Source organism: Orycteropus afer, unplaced genomic scaffold, assembly GCF_000298275.1.
Source record: "Orycteropus afer afer isolate SDZICR_OR568_19922 unplaced genomic scaffold, OryAfe1.0 scaffold00192, whole genome shotgun sequence".
Taxonomy (NCBI): domain Eukaryota; kingdom Metazoa; phylum Chordata; class Mammalia; order Tubulidentata; family Orycteropodidae; genus Orycteropus; species Orycteropus afer.
The window spans coordinates 2174338-2184696 of NW_006921779.1; positions in this window are offsets into that span (position 1 = coordinate 2174338).

Consider the following 10359-nt stretch of genomic DNA (forward strand, 5'->3'; position numbering starts at 1 on the left):
TCCAGACATTCCTTACCTGTAAAAGCCAATAAGGTGCTTCCTCCGGACTCCAGACTAGACCACTGCCTGGAGGGGAGGGAGAGACACACAGTGGAAGGTAAAGGAGGCACATGTACAGAAGGAGCACAGGGCACCTGTGCCATATGTAGAATGGTAGATAATGATACCCAGGCTACCCAAGGTGATCCCATAAGGGAGAACGATGGCTAGAGAGGTGGGGGGGGGGGGGGATTGGAAGCAGTAGCATTCCACTCAGCATGAAGGAGTGGGTTGATGTGAGGCCCAGGCCCACTAAACCCTCCCTCAAACCCCATATTCTGACTGTAGGGAAAGTCCTATGACCTCACCCCCTTACACACATACTCTGGCCAATGCCCAGAGAATGTAACTAAGGAGCTCTGGTGATGCACTAGTTACACACTTGGCTACTAACCAAAAGGCTGGTGGCTCACATCCACCCAGCGGCTCCACAAGAGGAAGACCTGGTGATCCGCTTCCATAGATTCCACGGGGCAGTTCTACTCTGTCACAAGAGGTCCCTATGAGTTGGGACAGATTTGACAGCACCCAACAACTGTTCCAAAGCTGGCTGCATTAAGCCAGGAAGAAAGAAAGACAAAAGGAGGCTGGCCCATTCATCACTTGATCCTGGCTGGAAGAATGGCCTTCCTTCCACAAGAGTCCTCACAGGGACCCTCATAGGGTCAGGGAACTAGAAGGAAAGAGAGGATCCCCTTCATGGCCACAGAGCTTCTGTCAGGAGCTAGAGCTGGCTATACTGTGGCTGTGCAGAAACATGGGATGTTGGATGTTCTTGGTCCATGGGTGGAGGAGCCCACTGTACCTGGGCTGGGGAGTGAGGAGTGTTACACTGAAAGTCTGGCTTCCCATCTGCCCAGAGAGGCTCCTGCTGGGCTCAGATTGAGTCTATTCAAGACTATGGCAGCCCCAAGGGCAGCTGGCTCATGAATATGCAAATATAACCTTGAGCCACACCCCCCAGCAGGTGCTGACTACTGAGACTACCTTCATGTCCTCAAGAGCTAGCTTGACACTGAAGACAGCAGGGTATGGTCTCCCGCAGAAGGGGATGTACTCAGACACACACTAAAACAGTATCCCCAAAACATAAATTAACATTAAAAACAGTCTCAGAAGTGTTGCGGTGGGGGAGGGGGGGACCACTTTCACATGAATGCACTGTCTGACACAATTACAAACACTAATGCATACATGTTAATACAAACCAAGCACACAAATATCATGGGCATCTATCTATTAGACACAACACACAAATTCCTGCAAGCATGCTAACAGACAGTCACTGTATATCCATGCACACCGAGCCACCAGTATACGATTGTGCTGCCCAAGATACCCCAGGTCCAGAAAGTCCCCTCAGTCTTCTAATGATGGTGACAAGGACTTAAATTATCACCCTCTGTCCCCACCCCACCCCGTAGTGGTGAGTTTTGCAGCCATCCAGATAAAAAGTGTGTTAAGCGGAAAAAAAAAAAAAACTAAAACCAAGCCCCAGCCCTTCAGAGTGATTAATCCCTGCTAATGATTTACCAATTTGCAGAAAGCGTGTTCTGCATAACTGGATCGTGGGTATTAACACCAGCTCAGAGGCTGCCATTCTGCTAAAAGTGGAAGTAAATTTCAAGAGCAATTGGCCACCCCTAATTTGAATATTCTACTGATGCAAAGGGAGGACCCTCACCTCCACCCATAGACCTACCGGACTGAGGTGGGGGTGGGAGAAAAGCAAGGAAAGGTTCCTCCCACATAGATATTCACCTCCCATTCCTCTTCCCCTTCACTAAAACTGGGAGATTCGGAATGTTTAGGTTAAATAAGTAAGACTACTCCCTTCTCCCCTGCCAAAGACAGCAACATACCTCCCACCACACCCTGCCTAATCCTAGGCCCCAGAGAGACAGAAGAGATGCTGAGTAGCTGGAGAGGATGCGTTTAGAAAGGAAGCACCGAACAACAACTGTTCCAAAGCTGGCTGCATTGAGCCAGGAAAAAGGACTTGACATGCAGAATAGTGATCCCTTCTTGCCGTTGTTGTTGTTGTTGTCATTGTCGTTAGCTGCCCCTGAGTTAGCACCCAACTCATGGTAGCCCCACATACAACAGAAAGAAATGCTGCCCCACCCTGTACCATTCCCATGATCAGTTAAGGATCTGACTATCGTAACCCATAAGGTCTTCACTGGCTGATTTTCAGAAGTAGATTGCCAGGCCTTTCTTCCTAGTCTATCTCAGCCTGGAGGCTCTGCTGAAACCTGTTCAGCATCATAGCCACATGCCAGCCTCCACTGACAGATGGGTGGTAGCTGCACATGAGGTGCACTGGTCAGGAATCGAACCTGGGTCCCCCACATGGGAGATGAGAATTCTACCACTGAACCACCACTGCAGTCTTCATCTGTATAGCTGTGTAGCTGGGACTAATCTGCACCAAGGTAAGGATGGATGAGATAGTTCTGGCACACATCAAAGCTGGGACTCAGCTAGACTCTTCCAGTCAAAACCACATTCCACTGTAGTCTTAAAAGCTTGTGAGAGGCCATGTGAGATGCAACTATTGGTCTCCATTCATCTAGAGCAAAGAAGAGTGAAGAAAATCAAAGTCACATGGAAACAATTAGTCCAAGGATATGACGGACCACAGGGACCTCAGCCTTCACAACCCTGAGACCAGAACTAGATGATGCCAGCCACTTGGAAAGGGATCAAAATTGGAGATCCTGGATAGAGTGGGAGGAAAAATGCAGAACAAAATTCAAAACCATAAAAATGACCACAATTCAGAAGAACTAGATGGTGCCCAGCTACCACTGCCATCCACTTGGAAGGGATGTAGGAGATCCTGCATAAAGAGGGAGAACAATGTGGTACAAAACTCAAAATCATTTGGAGGCAAAAAAAAAAAAAAAGAAGGTGGGGACCAGGTTTGCTGGTCCAATAGAGCCTGGTGAAACCACTGAGACTATGGCCCCTAGCTGCCCTTCAGGTCTGGAATTGAACTCACAACTGTGGTTTCCAGCCAAACAAAGTACAGGCATGTGAGTTAAACATTTACCTCAAGTAAACACACGCCCTGGAGAGAACAATCATGGGAGAAGGAAGGGCTGCTTATGCACAGGGAGACAGCTCAGGGTGCAGAAGAGTATGAAGGGATGGACACTGGGAGAAGGTAACTATGGGGAGGAAGTGGGAGGGGAGCTGCTGCATTGTAAATTTTGGTCAATGACATGAGACAAAATATATGTGAACTGCTGTATGAAAAGTGAATTTACTCTGTAAATCTTCACCCAAATCCTAAAAAAAAAAAAAAAAATGACACAATTACTGGTCAGATAGAGACTGGTGGAACCCCCAAGACCATGGCCCCAGGTTATCCTTTGGCCCTGGAAATGGACTCACTTCCATGGATTAGCTCTCAGCCAAACAGTAGAAAGACCTACAAGCAGAACATATACCCCACGGAGATGCACCCTCCTACCCTAGGGAGAAGCACCCCTTAGATCAGTCAGCCATGAGACATCAGAGGGGCAGCATTCACATAGAGGGAAAGCTGGACATATAGGAATGTGTCCCTAAGAAGGGCACAGGGAGGGGGTGGTCACAGGGAGAGGGGAGGAGAGTTTTATATGATTGGGGATTGTAATCGGGGCCATGAAACCAAATGTGCGTGAGCTGTTGAGAGTAAAAGAATCTCCTTTGAGAGTAAAAGAATCTCCTTTGATTTTCACCAAATCACAATAAAAAAATAAAAAAAATAAAAATCCAGCCCAGAGCCAAGAGGGCAGGAAACCCTAACAGGCATGGTCACTCCTGACACCATTTAGCAAGAGCTAGCTGGGGAAAGGGCAGGTTCTCCTCCTGTTCATATAGCCTCTTACTCATCCTCAGGCAGCCTGGGAAGAAAAATCAGGTTACACTTGTCCTTTCCAAGTTTTCATCAGGGCAGTGATCTCATTTCACCTTCTCAAGCAGCTCGAGACTAGATGGTGCAGGTTACAGATGAGGATACTGAGGCACTCAGAGATTAGAAAGCTGAGCCTGGTCCAGTGTCATCCAGCAGGTCTGATTCAGAGTCAAGATGGGACTCAGACCTTGGCACTCTGAAAATGCAAGGTCAAGGACATGAGGAGGGCCCTGGGTGATGCAAATGGTTAACCCGCTTAGCTGCTAACCTCACAGTTTGCAGGTTCGAGTCCACCCAGAGGTGTGTCACAAGAAAGGCCTGGCGCAACAGAGATCAATGTTTTACAGACACAATACTGCATTAGCATTAATAATGAACACTAGTCTATGCATGGATACATAGGTAGACGGGCAAAATGATCAGGTAAGGGTAGGCAAAAGGGAATATGCCCATTAGTATATATGTTTGGAGGAGTTCTGGTAGCATAGTGCCTAAGGCACTTGACTGCTAACCAGAAGGCTGGCAGTTCAAACCCACCAGCCACTCCTTGGAAGGAAGACTGGGCAATCTACTTCTGTAGTGATACCACCTCGGAAACCCAAGGAGGGGTCCCTATGAGTCGGGTCTGACTCCACGGCACATAACAACAACAACAGATGGTAAAGTTATGATAACTTCTTAGCCATAGCCAAACACCTTGAAGGAGTGAGTTGCTGAGCCCATGGACTCAGGACAATGTTCGAGGGTACATCAAGCTCAATTGGCACAATATACTACACAAAAATATTGTTCCACATCCTACATGACCCTGAGACCAGAAGAACTAGATGGTGCCTAGCTACCACTGCCATCCGCTCAGAAAGGGAAAAAATAGGAGAGCCTGGATAGAGTGGGAGAAAAATGTGGAAAAAAAACTCCCAATCATGAAAAAAGACCAGGCTTACTGGTCTGATAAAGACTGGTAAAATCCCTGAGATATTATGACTCCCAGTTACCCTTCGGGCCTAGAAGTGAACTCACTCCCATGCCTTAACTTCCAGCCAAGCAACAGACAGGCCTACAAGGTAAACAATTACACCAGACAGGTACACTCCTTAGAATAATTAACCACTGGACAGCAGAAGGGCAGCATGTGTACAGGAGATAGCTCAGAGGGCAGGAACGCATAGGAAAGAAGGACACAGGGGAGGAAGTGAGAAGAAAACTGTTACACTGTAGAGACTGCAATCAATGTCATGAAACAAAATGTATATGAACTGTTGAATGGAAAATGAATTTGCGCTGTAAACTTTCACCCAAATAACAATAGAAAAAGAAAGATCTGGCAATTTACCTGCATAACGCCAGACATTGAAAACCCTATGGAGCAAAGGTCTACTCTGACACGTACAGGGTCACTAGGAGTCAGAAACAACTCAACAGCAACTGGTGAAGATCGGCAGAAGGAAAGGAAGGGAGCCCTGAGCGCTGCCTCCCACTCCACCCCCACTCAACCCAGCCAGCCTCTGACAAAGACTCAAAGCCCACACACAGGAGGGCATCCCAAGACACCAGCTCCTTCAGCAGCTCTCCCCATGGGCCCATCACTCCTCTCTCTAGCTTTTCTCAGCAGTCCTGGCTTGCAAGGAATCCACGTGAGTATGCTGGGGGCTATCTTCTCCAGGACTGAAAAGGCCTTGCCTCTGTTGCTGCACCTGCTCTCAACGCTTCCTGGGCTCAAAGTATTGGCAGGCAAACAGCTTAGAGACCAAAGTGGGGAAGCAGCCAGCCCCAGATGCTTACGGGAGATGCTGAGCAAGAGTGCCCCTCTCTTCTCCCTCCTGAATCTGGGCTCAGTGTGATATAGGGTAGGGTTGCCTGTCTGAGACGTGTGTCTGGAATACCAGAGTACATATGTGGCCATGACAGTGCTGATGGTGACTTCCTATGAGTGTGGCTGTGTCTGAATCTGTCAGGCAGCACGTGACTGTCGATTGGGGAGGTTTGTATCTGTGACCCAGGGCTTTGCAGAGTGCGTGCGACTAGAGCTTGTGTAGGCAGCCATTTCTCCCTGTAGAGCCTCCCTGCAGCCCCTCGATCCGTAGACCCCCCACAGCGAGGGCCCCATCTGCTGGAGGCTCAGTGACCTGTGTCAAATGAGCAGGCGCTCGGTCACACTCCAGGGCCTGGCAGAGGCCATGCTGCTCTGGGAAAGCCCAGCAGCTCCTGGCCTGTGGGCGGGCTGGGCAGGGTCCCCGCTGGGGATGGAGGCCCGGAGCTTCTGAGTTTGGCGGCGGCCTGGCTGGGAACTGCCCTCCACAAACAAGGAAAGTGGGGGGTGGGGCTTCCCTCTTTCCTTGAAGCTAGCACTGCTGGACTGTGGGGGCCAAACTCTGGTTTGGGCATGTCCCTTCCTCCAATTTCTGATCCCTTGTGCAGATCTATTCATTCCTACCAGGTGTGCATGTGTATGTTTGTGTCCCTGTGTGTTTCTGGGTCAGAGAGTGTGTGTAGCTGGCTCTATGTGCAAATACAAGGATGTCTATGTGTGTGAATCAGCAAGCCAGCTAAGCGACCACATTTGTGAATCTAAGAGCCAAGAGGTCTCCTACATTTCCATATCAGTGACACAATGCCTATTGGAGCCTATTTCAGCTGACTTGTGGGTTCTGTGCGTGTTCCCATTTTGACATATGTTTGTCTTTCTCACTGCGTGTTTGGTTTGTGTGACTACGGTCATCCAGCCTAATGGCGCAAGTCTACTGCAAATGTGTGCTAGGTTGTGTGTGTGATGTGTGTGTGAATGCACTTCTGGTCAGCTACCTGAACCATTCTGTGTCAGCAAGAGGCAGGTGGGTTCCAACTTCTGTGTGTGCACCTGTGACTGTGTGTTGTGGGTCTGAGGACAAGTTCTTCCCAGTGATTATGAGAGTGGTGCCCCTGGGGAAAAGGCTGCCAATGGCCATGTCACAGCCCCAGTGATCCACAAAGAAGCTGTGAGAGCAAGAGTAAGGAGGATGTCCAGATTTCTTGAGGATTAGCTCTCAAATACAAGGAACCTTTGACTCAAGGCCAAGCCCATATCGTTGTATAGGGTCTAAAGAATCCAAAGCAGAGACAGGAATTTTACTCTTTCCTAGTGCACACTGCTGCTCATCCCAGAGAAAGTCTCTGACATCCAGAGGGCATCTAACATGCTTTATTTCATCCTTGGAAGTTCCTAGGTGGTACAAACAATTAACATGCTTGGCTTCTTGGTTGACAATTTGAGTCAACCCAGAGGCACCTCAGAAGAAAGTTCTGTCAATATGGAAAACCAACCATTGAAAACATTATGGAGCTCACTTCTACTCTGACACACATGGGGTTTCCATGAGTCAAAGCCGACTCAGCGGCAGCTGGTTTTTTACATCCTTGGAACCGCAAAGCAATCCTGAGATGCAGGTATTACTGTCCCCATTTTATATGAAAAAACTGAGGCCCTGACAGTTAAAGCAACTTGCACAAAGTCATATGTCTGCTAACAGGGATAATGGGATTTGGGGCTAAGGTTTTCTGGGCTCACACGTCCATGCTGGTAAGCTGGAAGCTTAGCTGCTACTTCACTGCAGACATCCCACCTGCCTCAAGAGAGCCACCAGAGGCATGGGGTCTCTCCACTGTGATGGCCAAACATGCTGCCTCTTCAGGCACCCTCCTCCACCCCACAGTAGCAGGGCTAATGATGAGGAGTGGGTCCCTCACGTGTTCTGCACACTCAGACAAGTCTCAGTTCTCTCATTGATGCACTGGGGGTAGTAACTGCAATATTCTCTCAAAGGTGCCCTCGTGATGAATGGAAAAAGCATTTTGTAAAGCACTGGGCCCATTGGAAGGAGCCCTGATGGGTCAGTGGTTAAAGCATTCAGTTGCTAACCACAAGGTCAGTGGTTCAACCTACCAACTGCTCTGCAGGAGAAAGATAAGCCAGACTGCTACTGTAAAGATTTACATTCTTGGAAACCCTGGGGACAGTTCTATTCTGTCCTACAGGGTTGCTATGAGTTAGAATCAACTCAGTGGCAGTGGCCATGGGCGTCCATTGGTCATTGTTCTTGAAGTTGTAGTAGCATTTTCAAAGGCTGAACATCACAACACCTGTCTAATGTCCAAAAATTTATCTTCCTCCAACAGGAACCGAGACAGATTCATAGAATCACAGACCATCAGAGCTGGAAGGACCTTAGAAGTCAACAACTGGTCCAAACTTCTGCAACCTGATTCTAGGATGAGGAAACTGAGATTTAGTTAGAAGGGAGAAATTTGCCCATTTGTGGGACCACAGCAATAGAAACACCCAGAATAATAAGCCTTTTCTAAGATCTTTTCACCCTCATTGTCTCATACCACCCCCGGACTTACCTTAGTGCTATTCCCAATTGACAGATAGGAAAATCAAGGGCTAGAGAGACTGGACCAGAGTCACTCTTAGCCAGGAAGATAGTGGCAGCTCCAGGTTGGGAGCCCAAGAGTCAATGTTATACAGATCTAGCTAAGCCTGGCATGAAAGATGCCTTCACTGTGGGTACCCAGCTTTGGTCCTACCTCCAGGACTTGGGAGAGGGACCAGGGAAGCAAGTGAACCGGGAGGCTCTGTGCTGCCTCAAGGTAACCACTTCCTAGGCCAGAGTGCAGCAAAGCCCAGCAGCCCTAAGTATATTCAGAGCTCCATCACAGTTCCTGTAGCTAGGGCGGTGCCTGAGGGGCCTGCTCAGCGGCCAACGGCCAACCAAGGACCCTGCCCTGTCCCACCTCATCCCTCAGGCACTAGACAAGGATTTGTCCTAGAACTGTATTCAGGGCCCAGATGAGCACAGTCTGCCCAGGATGACACTTGTCACTGTCAACTCTGCCTAGCCACCTTGAGATCAGCCCCACTGCAGCTGCACCTGAGCACTCAATCACCTTCTTCATACCCCTCCCAGCTGAGACTTTATGCCACAGCCCTGACTTACCTAATGGGACCCTAGCTGGTCCCCCAGCTCAGTTCAGTGATCTGCAATGTGCCGGGGCCCTGGAATCTTTGGCTCCATTGGAGGCTAGATACAGGAGGGCAATGGGCTAGGACTGGTAACTGGGAGATTCCCTGGGATGCCACAAGTCTGGAGAAGAGGTGAGATACAGCTCCCAACACTCAGCCTGGGGCCAATGTGGAGTTAAGAGCCACAGTTGAGGTCCAAGTCCACTCAGTATCTTTCTGGGAGTCCTCAAAGAATTGAAGAAATTAAGAGGTACCCAAATTCCACACCCGGCCTCTCCAATTAAGGCTCCTCTTTCAACTCTTCTTCCAACAGCCCCAGGCAAGCCCGACTAAACTGCCACTAGGCTGGACAGCTCCCCGCCTGCACGCGGAAGCGCTAGCCGCCGTTCCCCAAGTCCATCCCACTTCTCACCTAGAGTAAGTTTCCCCGGGAGTGACCCCGGCCATAAGCCTTCAGGCTTGGAAGAGATGGGGCGGAGAAGACTTCAGTGGCGCTAGACAGGTACCCCTCGGCCCAGGGCCAGGGCCATTTTCCCTGGAGCCACAGCCTCCACCTCAAGGTCTTCTCATTCCGGAACCTGGGAACGCTGCTGGGATACAGGAGCTTCTTTCCTTCTCCCCGTAGCACCTCTGCCTCCTGCCGCCACAGTCCGCAGCCGCCCAGCGGTACTCACCTGGGCCGCTGTACCCGGGAGAAGACGTTGCCTGCGTGAGTAGTGAAACCGAAGCCGGTCCGACTCTGCCCGCGCAGACGAACTCACAGGGCCGCGGAAGTCCGACGGAGTTGTGACGTTGGGTCTAGAGGGAGAAGAGGGAAAACCGAGACGGGTCCCGGGAGGAGCCCGGAGAAGAGCTTCGTGCACGCTGAAAGCTGCGAGAAGCGAGACGGGAGAGGTGGGCAGCCGCGCCGGAACCAAGCCGAGGACCTGCACCGCCTCCTGCTCGCAGCCGCCGAGACCTGCGAGAATCCCGACCCTCTGGCAGCAGCATTGCAAAGGGAGAAGCGCGGGGCTGAGCCGCTTCTCGGAGCCTGAGCGCCTCCCGGAGCCCGCAGTGCCAGCCGCTGCCTCTGAACGCCCCGGCGGAATCCCGGAGGGAATTCAGCACGCGCGGAGTGTGGGACCGACCGGGCTCGGGATCTCCAGCGCGGAGGGAAAGCGGGGCCCATGCAGCCAGGACGAGAGGGGGTGCGGTCCCAGTGCCACCCCCTCGCCACTCCCCACGTGGCGGCCGCGCCCCCGGGGCGTGAGTGTGTACGCTCACTGTAGGGGGGCCGTGAATGAAGCCCCAGCGGCCAATCAGGATGGCCAGAGAGCGGGACCCGGGGAGCGAGGCCCAATGGCAATCTCTGGGCGGCCAAGCCGGGCGGCAGGCTGGCGCGGGGGGCGGGGGCCCGGCCCGGGGGGCGGGAGGCGGC